Source organism: Panthera pardus, unplaced genomic scaffold, assembly GCF_024362965.1.
Source record: "Panthera pardus isolate Hobbes unplaced genomic scaffold, ASM2436296v1 HiC_scaffold_22, whole genome shotgun sequence".
NCBI classification, from domain to species: Eukaryota; Metazoa; Chordata; class Mammalia; order Carnivora; family Felidae; genus Panthera; species Panthera pardus.
Window position 1 is genome coordinate 61,127,122 of NW_026526788.1, and position 18,098 is coordinate 61,145,219.

General features: G+C 51.8%; 1 protein-coding gene and 1 long non-coding RNA gene across 12 annotated transcripts in view; one reads left to right on the forward strand and one right to left on the reverse strand.

Annotated features, from left to right (window-relative positions):
* Positions 1-18,098, reverse strand: part of SH3PXD2A (SH3 and PX domains 2A) — a 242,916-nt gene that overhangs the window by 38,107 nt on the left and 186,711 nt on the right. The gene's annotated exons all lie outside the window — the stretch shown is intronic.
* LOC109272853 (uncharacterized) lies at positions 15,569-17,006 on the forward strand. The gene is made up of 2 exons (XR_002082623.2): positions 15,569-15,659; positions 16,221-17,006. It is a non-coding gene; the product is annotated as an uncharacterized LOC109272853 (long non-coding RNA).

The window sequence follows — 18,098 nt, forward strand, 5'->3', positions numbered from 1 at the left end:
TATAAGACACAGGGATTTTTAAGGAAGGAACCACGACCTCAGTGCCCCTCAATAGCTAGTGCTAGGGGTGCGCAGGGAGGCAGGTGGGTCTCCGGGGTCTGGAGTCTCAGGGAGAGAGTCTCGTGATGTCACTGTCACTTGGCCCTGACCTCGGCAGGTCTTTTTTTTTTTTTTTTTTTAGTTTGTTTATGAATGTATGTATGTATTTATTTAGAGAAATTGTGCACGTGCACAAGAGCAGGGGAGGGGCAGAGAGAGTAGGAGGGAGAGAATCCCAAGCAGGCTCCAGGCTGTCAGCACAGAACCTGACACCGGGCTTGATCTCACAACTGTGAGATCATGTCAGCAGGTCTCTATTGAAAGCTGAATCTGGTTCCGTGCCTGGCATGAGTGTGGGTTGGGGGGGGGGGGGGCAGGGTGAAGTAGAGAATACAAGATGGCACAAGGCCCTTCCAGGAACAGCGGAGCAGGGTGACCCAGACAGCCCTGTGGTTGCTACAATGTTTGGTGAAGGAACCACAAACATCAGAGATGAAACTGAGTAGCCAGGGAAGAAGCGAATCTTGGATCGAATCTGGAGGGGCGGGGGAGGGAAGACAACAAACTGGTTGGGGGAACAGGACACAGTGATGGGAGTACTTGTGGCCCAAGCCAGTAATGCACGTGATGCTTCGGATGGGAGCCTTGCCAGGTGAACTTGAGAGGGGTACTCCCCTTCAACATCACAGGCGAGGTGTGGGCTTCTAAGAGTCACACCAGGAAGGTTAAAGCCTCACAAGGGAATGCCTGAGACAATGCAAAGGATAAGGGGCATTCCCCCGATGCTCCAGGAAGAGCAAAAGAGGTAAGTGGAGAGAGACTGAGAGGGTGCGGTACCGGGAGGCCAACACAAGTCGGGTGGGAGGGTCTGCTGGACTCCTGTCCCCTGCTCAGCATTTTCTTAGGAAGGGCGCCCACCCTGAAAAGTGTTCACCGAGAGGGTGGTGGGCAAATGGACCCAGGTGGGGACAGGGGTAGAGCATTGAGAGGCTGCCCGCCACAAGCTCTCATTACCTGGCGGTGGGAAAAGGTCGGGAGAGCACTTGACACAGAGTCTGCCGGGCCCCCATCCGTAGTCCTGGAAGACGCAGGAAGACAGGCCGACCTGGGAGCAAGGCCAGAGGACACAGCACGGGCAGAAGTGCCAACTTCCAAGGAAGAGAGTGAATTCCAGAGTAAATGGGCAACCTCAAGGCCGGTCCTGATTGGACTCCTCGAGGAGAGCCTGCAAGGAGGTTCCGAGCATTCCCAAGGCAGCGCGGAGAAGACACAACAGGAAGGAAGGGGGCCAGACCACACTGGATTCTGATAACGAGTGAACCACTGGCCCGGCGGGTCTGGGATGTGTCATAGCGGAGCCATCCAGGCCTTGGGGCTCTCACGACCCCCCTGGGGGCTGCGTTTCTGCCCTGAGTGATTTGAAGCCGAGAGCTGACCACTTTCGAAGAGAGTGTGATGATTTGCTGGGTACAACCCAGAGGTGTTTCTGCCGGGAGCCCGTCCCACCGAATGTTTTAATCAGTCCTGAGACGAAGACAGAGGGGCTGAGCAGGTGGCACCATTTCATTTACTGAAAGCTGTGCCAGGATCAGGAGCTATCCCCTTCACCCCTCCCACCCACACACAAAGGTCTGAACAGATGGTAATGACAGGTCCACTGTGACAAGAAGAAAAGGGATGAAAATATGAAATAAGAAAAAATATGAAAATGTAAAAATAGACCAGAGGACACAGCTTACTACAGAGATCTTATAATGTACTGTGCACACTTTCTGGAGTGAGTGTAGGGTGCTATTCATAACTATACTAAAATATTAGGTGCCAACTGGGAGTGTTCTGGGCAACTGGGCTGGGCGGGATATCCCTACTTGACAGCGAGGATGAGAAACGTCCTGGAGTCTGGGGGCTGTACGTTCAGAAGTCATTTGCCTCCAGGTCTGTGAAATCTTAGGCTGCATTAGGAAACCCCTGCGCTGGGTGACTTACCCAAGGTGCCAGGCTTAGCACCCAGGTCTGACAGCAACCAAACAGCTCCCTTTAAAAATGACTCCAGCTGTCCGCTCCTTTGCAGAAGAAGACCAACACCCCCTGCTGTATTAGTTCCCCAAATTTCCATGTGACAGATGAGCCAGGGAAACCGGTCCCCTTTATCTACTTCATTCCATCAGTGTCTACAAATCAGACTCCATTCTTAGGAGTCACAGGCGTGGCTCACTCTCCCTGCTTCTTGCCTTGCGCGCTCCACTCCCACCCCAGAAGGGGGCTACAGGTGGTTTCAGGCCCCATCTCCGGGTTGCCCCTCTCTCACCCTCTCTCTGGGCCCACATGGCAGGGCGAGGCAGGACACTCAGGCTGATAGAGTTTTCTGGCGCAAGATCTTACCCAAGGGCTTTGCCAGGAGAGAGTGACTTTGGATCAGCATTTCTCAACCTCAGATGTTTCCACACTAGGCAGGGCTTTTGCCATATCCTTGTACTTATGTATGCTGTGGTTCACTGAGTAAATACGCATTTAAAGCAACTGTCTTTTGACTTCGAGAAAATAATTTGTTTAGGAAACTTCAGATCGCCACCATGAACAAAGAGGACCACCGGCCCCAACCATAAAATTACAGAGAACAAAGCAACATAGTAAATTTGAGCTGTGCTGGGTCTGCAGAGGCTGTGCCTACGCCTGTTCCCTCCCTCTTTGTTACAAAAAGAGATTTACTGGAGAGGAGTCAAAGACAGTGGACCATCAAGCTGAGGCAAATCAGAAGGCTTGGAAGAGGATGGGAACAGGACAAACACTGTTCACCGCGCGTTGCCGCAGTATTTAACACTGCCTCTCTGTACCGCCTGAAGTCAGGCCGTGCACCACGCAGTGGCATGGACACTCATCGACTTAGGGCTACGTTGATATTTGACCATTCAAAGTGGCTGAAGGAGGAGGCCAAAGTGTCCTTATTAGTGAGAAGAGAATATTAAACAGCAATCTACTAACCAGGGTTCTAGTGAGAAGGCAAAGAGAAAAGAATGGAAAGCAGCCTAAGCAATGTGTCTGTGCCTTATACGTGTGTTTCCAGCCTGGAGAAAAGGGCGGAGGGGATCCTCTGTAACTGCTACCAGTCCCTTGAAACATAAGGAGTTATCTGTGTTTTTTGAACTAGCTTACTTCAGTGCCTCAGAAGTATACATGCAGGAGTTTGTATATTTTTCCCCCTTTTCTCTCTTTGCCAAAAAAGGAGGCTTCTTGGCCCCAGAGCGGAGTTGCTTTTCGCTAAAAGCCTTAGGCTGACAACCATCCCCTCCCTTCCAGCTGAGTTCAGCCCCTCGTCAATTGGGGCAAAAATAAAACGGGGGCAATTTCAACTTTAAAGACCATCTCCATAAACAAAACAAACCCACTCCACAATTTGTCTAGGGCATTCCTCCCTCCAAACCCTCCTTATTTAATTTTTGGGGAATTTTAAATAGAGGCCTTGCAAAATTCTGTACCGCCTGACGTCAACAGCTCTCTGACAACGTGGATTCTTCTACGCTGTGTGGGGAGCAGACACCACCGATACTGATGCTTTTCCAGGCTCCTTTCCCGGCGGGAATTTGGGAGCCTCTGGTGTCACTCTAGGAGACCGTGGGGAAGGAAAGTACCCAGGAGTGTCCCACTGGGGTCCTGTAACTGCATTTCCCAAACCTCAGTCATTAAGACAGCACCAGACATCCAGTGAAGCACTCTAGGTGGTACCTCTACTAGTGTTTGCTTTACAAGAAACACGTAAATACTTTTGTATTTTAAAAAGACATTTTCCTATGCTACACTAAATGGAAAGCCAATACTCCTTGGTGCAAACAGAAGATAACTGGAGAAACCTATACACTGAAACAACAATGCTATAGACTGCTAGTCAGATATTAAGGCAAGCTCTACCGAGACACTAAGGCTGGGGCCAGATTTTTCTAACAAACAAACAGGCCAGCAACATCAGCACATGCTAACACCGAAGCGCCAAACAGAGACTGTGCCCTTGACCCAGCGTGCGGTGGAAGAGAAGTCAAATAACTGTCTCGTGACAGGATTCCATGCCACTTAATCCTGTGTCCACCACACATTTTTACAACCCACTCCTTGGGAAACACTGATGTTGCAAAAGGAACGTTGGGTTAAGAATATGCACCCCCTTGATTCAAATCCAAGTTTGGCCATTAGTAGGCTTTGAGGTCTTGCGCAAACCATTTACCCTTCTGAAACTCAGTTTCTTCTTTTGAAAAAATGGAAACAAAGCCACCTGGCCTACTTAGCCCTAGAGAGCTACTCTGAAATAACAGATGGGAAAATGCTTTGAAAAGTCTGTGGGCTGTAGGTAGATGGGGGCGGATGGGTTATTCTTCCAAGCAATTTCAGGAGCCTGATGGACTCCCACCCCTGCTCCCCCAGTACAACTCACTGCCCAGACTGGACGGCGGCCCGCCCATGTCTATCGGGGAAGAGAAGAGAAAACGAATACAGCACTCCACAACTTTTTCAGTCAACCTTCTCAATGGCCACATGGATTTCAAAATATTACCCCCATTTTATAGATACGGAAACTGAGGATCAAAATGGCCCCAGACTGGCTACCCAGTGGCAGAGTGGGATCTGAACACAAGCCTTCCATGCAGCCTGGCAGGAAGTGCCCTCTATGTTGTTTTCGTGCACACCCAGCAGACCCCAAAATTGCTCTCCCAGATCCATCAGTCGCTAAGCCCAGGCCTCATCTTTCAAAGCCACCACTTTTGCCATGTTCCTACAAATCCCTGCCAGTTGTGATTCTGCTCTTCTGCCCCTGTGCTCCCCCGGCACCTCCGACCTCAGGTTTGGGTTGGCCATCTCCCCCAGCGAGACCAAGAGCTCTCTACGGACAAAGGCCAAGGCTTGCTCATCCTGGCATCCTCTCAAGCCCCTGTCTAGCTCAGTGTTTCAGACAAAGAAGGGAATCAGTAAATAGTTGTTGAAAGTGAAATGCCATGACAAATGAGCTCAAGACTTCCTCCTCTTTCCCTGGCTTCCCCACCCACACACCGAAGTCTCTCCTGCTTCCTTATCCTCAAGTATCTCTCAAAGTCTAGCTCCTGGGGTCAGTGTAGGGTCAGCTGTGGGCTTCTTTCTAGCGCTCATCCCTCTGGCCCGGGGCCTTCTGCCCTGCTGGAGCCCAGGACAGTTACACAGCCCCTAGGTGGCATCCCTCTTCCAGTCCCCCCAAATTCACGAGGTGCTTCTGACTCATGGCTCACCTAGGAGGATTTGCCCACAGGGACCTGAGACCAGGAGATTTTGGTTGCTTGTTGCATATCTTGCCCAAGATCACCCAGTAAGCTGACCCTCCCACTGGAAGGGCTCCTGTGTAATCAGCGTGTACACCTGAATGGGCCATTTTCCTTTGGTCCTCTCCCTTCTCTGGAATGGAAAGGCAAAGCCCAGGGAGGTCCTACAGGACTGGCACCAGGGACAAGCCGACGGCCTGGGTGAGGCTCCAGGAGGAATGCAGAGGCCTTGAGCGGCCCCTCCTCAAACCCATTCAAAGCAGCCCCACTGGCTGGTGCAGGACTCCACTGGGACTCTTGGAGTCATGGCTTCTCATACAGGAAACACAAACAAAGCCCTCCTCCTTGGTGGGCACAATTTGGAGCTTGGGAATGGGCAGCCCCAGAGACCTGCTGTCCCCAACACCCAGAGGGTGAGTGGGGAGAAGGCTATACCAAAAATAGCTTCTCCCCACCATGGTGCCCTACTCAGGGCCCAAAGAACCACCCAGAATTCAGCAGAGTGTGCCGGGAAGAAGCTGGCAAATCACCTGAGCTCCCAGGGCCTCAGCCTTCTCATAAATGAAAGTCATGATACCTGTGCTTTATAGGGCAGTGGCGGGAATTACAAGAAGAAAGGTGTTTGGCTCACTGTCTGATATACAGGAGGTGCTTCGGTGATCCTTTTCTCACCCTTCTTATAGCTTCTGATATTAATAGTCTCTAGAAAGCAGCAAATAGGTTAACTTGAGTCCCAAACACTCTGATCCTGGGATAACCATACCGAAGGCCCAACCAGGTTTATGGTGATTTAGGAACAGGCTCCTTCTTTCCCTAACTTTTCTCGCCCCATTTCCCTTTCTGTCTCTCCTGTCCCTGGGTACCCTCTTGTCTTGCTAGTTCCTAAGAGCTGGTCTGGTAGAGACCCTATTCAAATCCAAGGAGAAGAGGCTACACTCCAAACTGATATACCATTAGTCTGGATGCCCCAGAGACTACCCAGGTCCAAGTGTCTCATTGTAGACTCACCACGGTTAGTGATCGATCAGATGGTGTGACTGACACTCTGGTCACCAACCAGTGATGGGCCCCTTCCTACCTTTACCCTGTCAATCTCTGGTGCCTCCTGCTCCAACACCCAAAGACAGTCACCACTATGCCTCATGACACGCCAACGACCACGGTCCCCTCAGCTGTGTCAGAAGCAGGAACTGTCTGCTTCCTCCATTAGACCATCAGCTCCAGGACATGGGGATCAAGTCTTCCTTGTTCAGCTCTGTTGGTTTGCTTGGTTTGATTTTTCCAATCTGCATGAGGGTCAGTCTTTGATCAATATGCCACCATGGTCAGCAGGAATATCCTGGCACCTTGATGGCAGAGAGGGTCGGAAGCTGGGAAGTCACCGACCTAGCTTGCCCTCCATACCACCTTCTCCCAGTCTCCATGGGGTCACCCGACCAACTTTAGGGTGTCTGGATGGTCCTAAGGTGGGGAGGCCTACTCCAAGTTTAAGTTTGGGGGTTGAGGTGGACTACGAAGATTTCCTTCCTTTAAATAGGTGTTGGCAGTGACAGGCCCAAGACACCTCAGCTGAGTCTCAACCCTCAGCCATGACAGGCTATAACTTCACTCCCCAGTAAGTGAGCAATATTGTCACCGGGTCCAGCTCCCCAGCTCTGACCTGGCCCTTAGACTAGAATGTGAGTGTCCCACCAAACTGGGCTGTGACTCCATTCAGGCTCCCCAACCCCGAATCCACTTCTAGAATGAAGTTTCCCATCCAAGGGCCCTGAGATGGTGGGACGGCCCCAAGGAGACTGAGAGACGGGGGTACGGAAGGCAGGCTAGGCCCCTGGGGTACAGAATCTTCCTGTCCGCTGCCACAACAGCGCTGACAAGATGTTCTGGCCTCACCCAAAGTGGGGGCCCTTGAAGTCCAAGGAGGTGAGTTTGTGTCTGGCTGTGCGGTGAGGCAAAAGAGTGGGGTTACACGCTCATAAGGGAGGTACTGAGGCAGGAGGCCTGGATGCTCACTCCCTCTGTGCAAAGCCTGAGGATGAGGTCAACTTCCTTCCTCTCCTCTAAGGAGCAGTCAGTTAAAATCCTGCTCTGTTGGCAAGGAGGTCTACATGTTGGCCAACCCTGGTTCTGCTCCAGGCACCAGTGACGGGGGAAGCACGCCCCTGACGGTGCCAACACTCCAGGGGGTAGTATTATTTATCCCCAAGTGTGAAGGAGTAGATAGGAGGTGCTGGCCGAGGCAGGAGAGGGGGGTTGAGAAGCAGATCCCCCCAGGGCCGGGTCATGGCTACAAGGGGTGAGGGCCTCATTAGTTTGTTGTCTGCACAGGCTGATCAGGGAAGAAGCTGGCGAATCACCTGCTCCAGTGTGCTAAGCTATTTTCATTACATTCCCACCTGCCCCCTCCTCCTCCCCACGGTGCTCAGGTACATTGCAAACACGAAGAAAATGCCAGCTTGCATATGCAGAAGAGCCAAGTGGGCAAGATAGAGGTGAGGATGCCCTAGGTAGACAAGAAAGACTCTGGGAAAACGTGCTTCTCCGGTTCACCCAAGAAGGGATGGGGGGGGGGGGGCAGTGAACAGGCCAGGCAAACCCCTGTTCCAGTATCGGCAGGGGCTGGGGGAACCCTCCCATGCTGGGCTTTTGAGACCCCTTGCTGCTTTGGATTTTGGCCTCTCTTTATATCCCAGAGCTATTGCTTTCACAGATCTTGTTTAACTTGAGAAGGATGGGGGAGGAGGGGTGAGGAAAACTGCATTCTTCCCCATCAAAGCCAAGAGTCTAAAGTAATACTTCTGGTTGTAACTGATCCCAGCCTGTTTGTGATTACGGCCCCTTGCTCGCTTTCTGGCAGGACGGCCCTGGAACCCTGCAGCCCCGCTGAAGGGGAGAGACACCCCTGCTCACTTGGATAATCCTGTCCTCGTCTGACATGACCAAAAATGTCCGTCAGCCTCTGCTTTCAGCAGCTCTCCAGGGCAACTCTTCAAAACATTTATTTTAAAAAGGGGGGAAAAGCCACCCCCAACCCCAACCATGAAATTCCATAACACTAATCATATTCCTTCTGTTACCAGCACCATCCTGGAAAACACAGCAGCACCAGCGGTACCCATTGGCTGATGCAAATTGAAGAAGAGAGGGAGGCTCGGGATTGGACCTTCTTCCTCTCTTGCCTACGCCTCTCCCTTTTATTAGGGAACAGAACGAACAAACGAACACACACACACACACACACACACACACACACACACACACACACACACACGCCCCTTTTGCTGCCATAGCATAGAAATGGCTTAGCAAAGCTCAGGACTATTTCTCAGCTGTTCTTTGTCCAGAAATTTAATCTGCAAAGCATTTGGCCTCACAAAGCCCATTCCAAAGGTGTCCAGGAGCCCACGAGCCCTGTGATCATCATTACAAACCCAGGGATGTTTGCAGCCAGTGACCCATTTGGCTGCTTAGGGAGCTGGCTGAAGGCTTACCAACATGGTCAAATTCCCCTCACCTGCTCCCTCTAAGCTGAAACCGGTTTTCTCTTGGAGCCCCAGGGGTTAGAAGGGACCTTAGGAACTCTGGAAGTACAGAGATGAAAGGCCTGCTTCTTGCCCAGTTTTGGTAAAAGCAGGATGGTCACGGGAGTGGGGTGCTTGGTATCTGGAACAGAACCGTGGCCACTGTCTTTACTCCCGATCACATTTCCATTCTATGAGGGAAGGTGATGCTCAGAGAGGCCACCTGGTTAGTGGGTAACTGAGCTTGGAACCTAGATTGACCTGAGATCCTTTTATATAAAGCCTGGCATTCCTTCCATGAGGGCATAGCACCACCCTGCCCATTGAGATGACACCCTAAGCACTGTGCCAAGTGGCAATCCCTTGAGCCAGTGGCTCGAGTGGGTGGCTGGAACTGGCAGAAAGTCCCCGAGAGCACAGGGAGGTCACATGGCCAGGCCAGGACTGGGAGAAGCCTGTAAGACCCGAGATCCATGCCTTGCTGCGCGTGCATCCCGACCACAGCAGCTCAAACTCCTGTGGTAATCAAAAGACGGTGAGCACGCTGAGCAGAGAGAAGGCTGGGGCCTTGCAAAGGCGCCAGTTAGAAGTACAGAAAACAAACAAAAGAAGACAGAGTGTCCAGAAACACGGGACTGGATGCCTGGCCAACCTCAACAGCGACCTCAACACCTTCCTAGGGAGGTACAAGAGGGGCCGAGGAGGCACAGCCTCTGGTCTGGGGGGAGACCACAGCCAGCCAGTGGAACTGCCCAGAGAAGTGGGGTCGCTAAACGGCGGGGAGTCCATATTTTCAAGGTGAGGCATCTGAAGATGATCTTGCAGGAAGGAAGTCACCATGTTTGAAAAATCAGTCTGTTTGAACATACAGCGTTAAGAGCATGTAGGAAGCACCTCTGAGTCTGGGGCCTGCCTCTAGGCTCCAGCTTTAGCACCAGGCTGAGGGCCCAGGGTCAGGGAGCCTCAGTCAGTCAGCCAGGGGCAAGATGGGGTGTGGCCAGCCTAGAGAGGGTGGCAAGACCTCAGTGATGCTGGGAGATGCCAGCGGGCCTCGGAGACAGCCACCTCTACACCAGTGGTCCACAGCTGTGCCACAGCACAGCCATGAACTCGCCACATGACACTGGCGAGGAGCTTCAATTTTCCAGGCTCTGTTCTTCCTCTGACAAAGGAGAGGTTTGGGCAGATCATCAGAAAGGTCTCCCTCAGCTTGGTGGGAAAGAAAGGGGGAAATCTCTCCTTCACCTGACATTTGGGGCCCTTTGAGGCCCCTGACACACACCCCCAGCCTGTTCCCTGCTGGGTGAAAACTTTCCCATAGGCAGCCTCAGACACAGCGGCCAGATTATGCTTGTTTGTGTCCACCCTCTGCGCCCTGGAAGGTGTCATTCTGACTCAACTCGGCTTGGAGCCCCCTCTTCCTTCAGCAACTTGCTCAAGGCCCATCTTCTCCAGAAGACTGCCCTGACCAGGCACTGTCCCATCTCTGAACCCAACAGTATTCATGAAAACCCACAGCCTTCTGGTCCTGCCCTCCCTGTCCTCTCCATGACACCACAGAACCCCAGCTACACTGTGCTTTCTGCCTCGCATTTAGCAGGTACACTGTGAAAATGACTGACTCACTGCATCTGGGCCTTTATCTTGCAGGCAAGAGGGATCCCTAGAATGCCATCCCCTCAGTGACAGGAAGATAGGGACAGCTGCTTCTTGTCAAATGCTACACCCCAGTGCTGGGCACATAGTAGGTACGTTATTTGGCGACTGAATAAGCAAACCACAGCGTATGGAAGCATTTCCTGCATGTAGGATGTCACTCAAATAGGGCTGAGATTAAAGATGTTGTGGGAGGGGGAGAAGGAGGCAGAGGCAGCTCTTCTTTGGGTCTGGTGAGGTTAAGGGGAGGGGGCAGGACATTGTTTATTTGGACAAAGAAGAATGCAGAGAGGGCTGGGGTCCTGCCCAGCACTGCCTGCACACCCTCAGCCCCGCCCACCATGGCCCCGGTGAGCAGATCTCTGGGGAAATCACAAATGCCCCTAACTCATCTACCCATCCAGTTCAGCCCTGGCCCATGGACCTGGCTGAGCCAAACACTGGAGCATGCACATGACTCTTCTGCAAGAAACTTCCCTTTGGACTACTTTTCTCTTATCCCAGACAGGGCTTCAGCAGGACTGATTTCTGTTCCCCTGCTCTCTGTGGCCTGGGGAACTCACACAGCAGAGCACTCAGGGGCATGGCTCTCTAAAGAAGTAAAATCTACAAGGAAAAGAAATGCAAACACCCAGATTTCCCAACAGTGGATAAATGGCATGTGTTGGAAGTCCACACCCCCACCTTCCAGCTGTGCAACCTTGGGGCGAGTCACTTAACCTCTCTGGGCTTCAATTTCCACCTCTGAGAAGCACAATGCCAGCATTTGCCCTTTGTCTTACTAATATGTTTTATAAACTGCACGGTTTATGGGGCGCCTGGGTGGTTCAGTTGGTTAAGTGTCTGACTTCGGCTCAGGTCACGATCTCGCAGTTCAGGAGTTTGAGCCCCGCGTTTGGCCCTGTGCTGATAGCTGGGAGCCTGGAGCCTGCTTCGGATTCTGTGTCTCCCTCTCTCTCTGCCCCTTTCCCACCCATGCTCTCTCTCTTAAAAATAAGTAAACATTAAAAAAATAAAATAAAATAAACCCACAAGGTTCTGGGACATGGTGATTCAAGGGCCACTCATGGCAATGCTGATGGGCCAGGTGTAACAGAAGAGAGAGATCTGCACACCAATCTCAAAAACCTACTCGTGGCTCTCTCACTTTATGGCCAGTCCTTGGCAGACGCTTTCTCTTAGTTTGGCTTTCGCTCACCTCCCATGGAGCCTGGGCCACTTCCCCACAATTCAGTCCAATAAAAGCTTAAGGGAGGCAAATATATTTTAGCATGAGCCTAAAAAGCGCATGCCTAAGAAGGGAAATGTGAAGTGGAGGCTGAGACGATTAAATGAAACAAACAAGCAAAAATCCCCCCAAAATTCCCTAAAGCACATTTTAAACATAGGTAGAAGTGAAGCTGGGGCTTCCATGAGCCACGAGCTGCTCTCCACTTAGTCCCAGGGGACACTGGCTCCCACCAAGCATCACAGGGTGACTAGCTAAACTGGGTCACCCTGGCTTTCCTGTGAGGAGACCAGGGAGTGCAGGCCAGCACTGGGAGCCCAGAGGGTGAGGTTACGGAATCTGAAAAGATGCTGATAGAGAGGAGGGCGGTAAACCCCACTACCACGAGTGATTAGTGAAAACCCAACTGCTGAGAATGTAGTATCACACAGCCACGGGTTCATCTGGGGGGAAGAAACAAGGGGCAATTACTCAGCCCAAATTCCCTGAGGTCCTGACAAATTATACTCCCCAGAAAGTGCCACAATGGCAGGGTGGAAATCTGTTATGTAAGAGCGGAGGGAATGCTGTGTGGGGAACTCTCTCCCTGTGCTTCAGCCGTGCGGTGAGACCTGTCGCTCGTACTGGCGAAAGGTCCTGCATGAGTGTGCGCGTTGGGAACGGGCAGGGGGTGTCCAGTGGTGCCTGCTCCCTGGGCACCTGGGCCAGGGTATATCCGGGGAGGGGAGTGGGGTCGCCTGGTGGCTACACTGCAAGACTCCTACCAGGTACGCGGTGGCTGTTGTATGTAGAATGCGCCCTGCCGTGGTACCACCTGGCCTCTCCCCCTTCTCTGCCCTCACTCGCCACCGTGCTCCCCAAACCGATCTGGTTTTTTCTCTGCCCACCGAGCTCCACGCATTCTCAGCACAGAAGGCCTTCAGGGGGGCCTTCCCTGGCCACATGATTACCCACTCTCGCTGTTTATTCACGTGAGAGTCACAGTGCCCTATTTCCTGTGTTGCACTTTTCAAAATCTCCAGTTATTTTCCTGGTTTACTTGTGACCGTCTCACCACTACATGGGAGCCCCGTGAGGGTGGGACCATGTGGGCCTCCTTCACCTCTGGGCCGCAGCCTGGCACCTGGTCAAATAATAGGGGTTTAGTGACGACGGCTCGCGTGAAGATGGGCCTTGCTGGGGTCTGGGCAGTGTGTGGTTTAAGTAGTCCCTTGGTGTTCAAACCCAGAAAAGCAGCATTTTTGGAGATGCCCGTGCAAACTCAGTGCAAACCTGTGTGCCCCCCAAAAGGGAAGGCAGGCAGCCAAGCTGTGCTGCCCCGGGGCTGAGAGGAGCAGCTGGTGTCACACTGGCACGTCAGCTGGATTTCCAAGGTCACCACCAAAACACATCTTTTGCTCAGAAATGACTATTCCAGGGTGATGGCCTCAGAGGAGTTTGGGACACGACAGGTCCACAGAGCCAATGTGAGGTGGGAGTGACCAGCCACCCTACTCGTCCTGCCTGAACAGGCGGAGGCAAGACAAGAGAGTACCCTGGTGGCTACTGTTCCACCCAGCCGTCTGGCAGCTGGCTCCAGCCGGGTGGCTGGCAGTGCTCAGTGCTGACAAGCCCTGGGACGCCTCCCGGACAACAGCTCACTCGAGGGAAGAGTGACTTCCGGTTCCCAGACACACCTTCCCCTGCCACCTTCCTCCCCACAGCTGGGACTGCTTGCCTCAAGTGCCACATCCTCACGTCCCTCTCCTGTTCATCTGTTCCCATGGCCCCATCCTTCCTCCCCCTCCACTGCCGCCCAGCTTCCACTTTCTTCATCAGGACGCACCCGCCGGAGGTGGCCCCACCAGGCGCACCCCTCCACCCCTTCATGTGGACCTAGAGTTCCTTTGCATCTTTGCCTACCTAACCTCCTTCTAAGGCCCAGCGCGATGCCTCCAATTCCTCCAGGCAGCCTTCCTTGACTCTGCTAGTCTCCTACCACCCCCAGTGCTTCAGCTCTGCACCATGCAACAGGGTCACTGCAGGACAGCCAGCATGAGGATGTCATGGGTGAGCCACTCCTCTTCCCTCAGCCTTGCTCGAAGCTTGTGGCCCTGTGAGGGTATGGTCTCTGGGTCACCAATGGGAACTTACTTTTTTCTCCAACTCCTTTCCTGTCACAGACTGGGGCAAGGACAGCTACCCAAGCCAGGGCTCCAAAGTTGCGACTCTGGTCTCCAACATGGTTTCTGTCCTTTGCTACCCTGCAGCAAGCTCCCTGCTTGCCCTACCCACCTTGCAAACCATCAGGGCTGAGGGAATCCTTAACACTACTGAGTGCAATCCATTCTCTGGCCAGGCAGGGAAATGGAGGCCATAGAGGAAAACTGGCCTGCTGTGGGTGCCAAGATCAATCTGTGGCATAGCTGCCCTAGTCCAGCAGTCTTCCTGGCGACCAGCACGTCCTGAGCACTTCCTGTGTGCCAGGCCCTGTACTAAGCACGGAATTCCTTTCAAGTCAGCATACATTGACCCTATAGCTGTGGGTACAATTATGCCCATTTTAAAGGCAAGGAAACTGATGCTCAGGAGACCCAAGTAACATTCCCAGACTCATCACCAGCAAGTACCAAGTGAAAATGAAAACCAGGCTTGTCTAAGTTGAAGCCATATCTTACGTTGCTAGGCTGTCCTGCAATCCCATTCTCAAAACAATCTCTAGTCTGCAGTATATAAAGCTGTGTTGAGGGGGCCCAAGGAAGAATTAGGATGCTAGCTTTTGCTCCTGGATCTATGCTCTGTGGCCCTTTCCCTCGCAGGCAAAGCGGACGACACCTGCCTGCCAGAGATAGTCTGCAATGCAGACTGTGATTAACCTGCCTTTCTAGAAACAGCCTATCGTATCTTTATTGGGTTATCTCTTTTGTAGGGTAGCATGGCAATCTGAATTAGCAGTCAGGTGGTTTCTTAGTAAGCACATAATCTAAGCAGAAGACATAGAAGATACATAAGAGAAGTCCACTGAAGACACCGTAAACTCTGTGAAGCCACCCCAGCCTGACAATACAGTCTACCCCTTAAGTACCCAGAATGCTCACATCGATTAGAGTCTAAGCTTCATAAAGGCAGGAACCTTATGGGTACGCACCAAACTAGCATGGGGCCTGGGATAAAGGAGGTATTCAAGAATTGTGAAATAAACGAATGAGTGAATAAATGAACACTATGTAGATTCTCCCTTATAAGAAGCTCACTTAGAACCAGTTATAACAATGTTCAAGAAGAAACAGCTAAATAACAGAAGAGATACAACCTCAGTGTTAGAAAGAAATTCTAACTCACAAAATATATGGCTGAAGAATGCAGTATCTCTCTCGATACAAAACCATCATATGACACAAAAATCTGAAAGCTTATCAGTCTTATTAATAAATATATTTAGCAAATAATAAATGGTTATACTTTATTAACCCCCTCCCCCAAAAGCCCACGCAGTGTTTATCACTGCCCCCTTCTACTCATGAGGAAACAAAGTGATTCCTATTTACATCACAAAGTTAGGGTAATATTCGATCTTCAACCTACTATTCAGATTCCTGATTCTTTGTTTCTCCACCACACACACAGCTGCTGAACAAGTAAATAGTTTGCAGCCCAACATGTTTTAGGGTACTTTACCCCTCTGCATGTCCTTTCTTTAAAAGCTGCTCTCCACCAGCCACTGCTGAGGAGGCTGGTGAGGTAGCCAGGTTTATACCCCATGACACTTCTGGACACAGCTGATTGGCCTGGGGCTGGCCACCTCATGGAAGGTCTGCTGATTGGCTGGCCAGTAACCAATCAGATTCAGATTCAAACTTGAAATTTTGAACTCCGAGAACCAGGAGCCACAGTCCATTGGTGGCAGTTGTCTCAACTGAAAAGCCATGCAGTCTGGTCCTGACAGAGCAATAGCCGGTGAACGGGCTGCTGTTATGAGTGAACAGGAAGGGAATGGAGGTTGGTCTGCAGTGAGAAGACTGCAGGGGGGCTTTAAATCTATATGGTACACCCAAGAGAGAGACAGAGAGATGATCTGGCTTGTGCCGACTTTCTGGTTCCCAGCTCCTGTGAGGCTGGGATGCCCCTCACATCCTTGGGTTCAGGGACATTTCCCTGCATCCTTTCAGTAGTCTCTTGAGCAAGTCTGAGTGGATTTCTGTCCTCTGCTCACTACTCAGTTGGTACCAAAGCATTGATTTTGGAGGAGACTGAGATGTGCAGACTCCCCAAGGCTCAGTTTTGTCACCTGTACAATTTCTCACCTGGGTGGACCAGCAGAGCTCAAAATTCCTTGCCAGCATGATTTGATGCTAGTCCTATAGCTATGTGCCCCTGAGGAAGTGTGAGAACTCCCAGGGTTATCATGCTGATACCAGGAAAGAAACGAAGACTCAGAGAAGAAAAGGTGAGGCAGGAAAACAATGAGCCATCTATTGACTCATATCCTCACATCCTCCCCCGACTTTTATTCCTAAGAAGGAGGAAGCAATCCTGGCAAGTTGGAGATCAGCAACCAGAGCAACGGAGACCTTGCCATCACCACTCTACAAGATATCCCACCAGATTATAGCTGCATGAAGGTGAAGCCAGTGTGGTCTTTGGGGCACAAGAATGTCCTACAAAGGAGGCATCTCAGGGGATGCTGTGTATGTGAAGGGTAGAGGGTGGAGGGGTTCCCAAGGACAAGACAACAGCAGCTGTTGCACACCTTGCTTGTTGTCAAAGCAAGCAAAGCTGTTGAATCTTTCTGAGAGATTTGTCCCTGTTTATCAAAGGAGAAAAAGAGTCCTTTCTGGCTGGGCCCCAGGCCCACTGCTTGATCAAAAAGGCTTTCCCTGAAGCCACCCACTTTGGGTGTTCTTGACTTCTGCCCACCTACATTCCCTGGAATAGGCTTGTCCTCGGTGCAGTGGGCACCCTCCTCAGATCCTCTCAGCTGGCGCTTGCCCCCAAGTTCAAATGAACAATTAACAACACGAGTTCCCACTACCTATGATCACCATGTTGGAAGGTGGGACACAGAGTCCTCCTCCTTCAAAGATGTTACAGGGAGACCTGTGGTCATCTCAACCAGCCCCTGTCTCTCCCCCAACATGCAACGCCACCAGCTCCTGGTGATCCTACCCGGGATGGGACAGTTCTCACCCTCCTCCTATGTCCTCTGTAGAGGGCAGAGATCTCAGCTGTTGGACTCGAAGAAAATGACTTAACCTCTTAGCCTGTTACTTCAGCCACAAAATTGTTAAAGGGCCTTCTACCGCATAGGGTCATTCCCTGATTCTGGTAAAATGATACTCATGAAATGGCCCCTGGTGTTTACTTTTTACTGACTCTGAATTGCCTTCCAGACACATCTCTCTCTAGACCAAGGAGATTACATCCCCCAAAGCTGGGGGCTGGCACAACGATACCCCAAATCACTTGGTGGCTATGGTCCCAGCCAGAGGGCTTGGATGAACAGGCAGAGCCAAAGGCTGGTGGACCCCGCTACGAACACTCTACTCGAGGAACTTCCAGCCAAGAGAGAAGGGGACACAGGCAGAGTCCTCGTTCTTGGTGGGCAAAGCAAGGCCCTGGGCAGGGGGGCAGGGGGGAATGGTGCTAACTGGGGCTGCTGCCCCAACCACTGGAGTGGAAATGCCTCAACACGCCCACTGTGTCCCAAGGTCAGAGGCATAACAATTGGGTCTTTGTTACAGAGTTCAAAAGCCTCACTCACCACTCCTCCCAAAGCCAGCTTACAGGATGCACAACACGCCTTCCCTCCCCCACCTCAGCCACCCAGCTTCCTTGAAGTGGGACACCACTGTCCCAAGGATCTGCAGTTTGGTCCTTCTGCTTTCTCCTCTCCACCCACTTAGATTCTCTAGTTAAACTGGTTGTACACTCCAGGCCTCCTGGTTTCTGACAGCAATGGACAGTGTGGGTTTGCATGGTGGACAGAGCACTCCAAGGTCCCTGTGCAGACATCTGCTGCTAAGCAGTGATCTCCACCAAGAATAAAGACACAAAAGTCCTAGAGAAGTCAAAAAGCCACCTCAAGGGAGGCTCTCTACCAGACACCTAGGGCCCTACAGAGTCTCCCAGCCACAGAGTTCAGACCTGGGAGAGGGCTCAGGGAGGTCATTACTCCAGTTCCTGTTTCCAAACAGCCACCAAATTATCTCCATTTTACGGAAGGGATAACTGAGGCCCAGAGGAATTAAGGGATCTGAAGCTACCCAGCCTCAGCCACTGGTGGGGCAGAATCCTGCTTCTAGGGCCAGCAGCTCCCTCAGAGGGGGTATGTGTCAGATTGGACTGCTCTGGGGAGTCAGGCTGCTGGAGCCCCCCTCACACAGCCATCGGGGACTC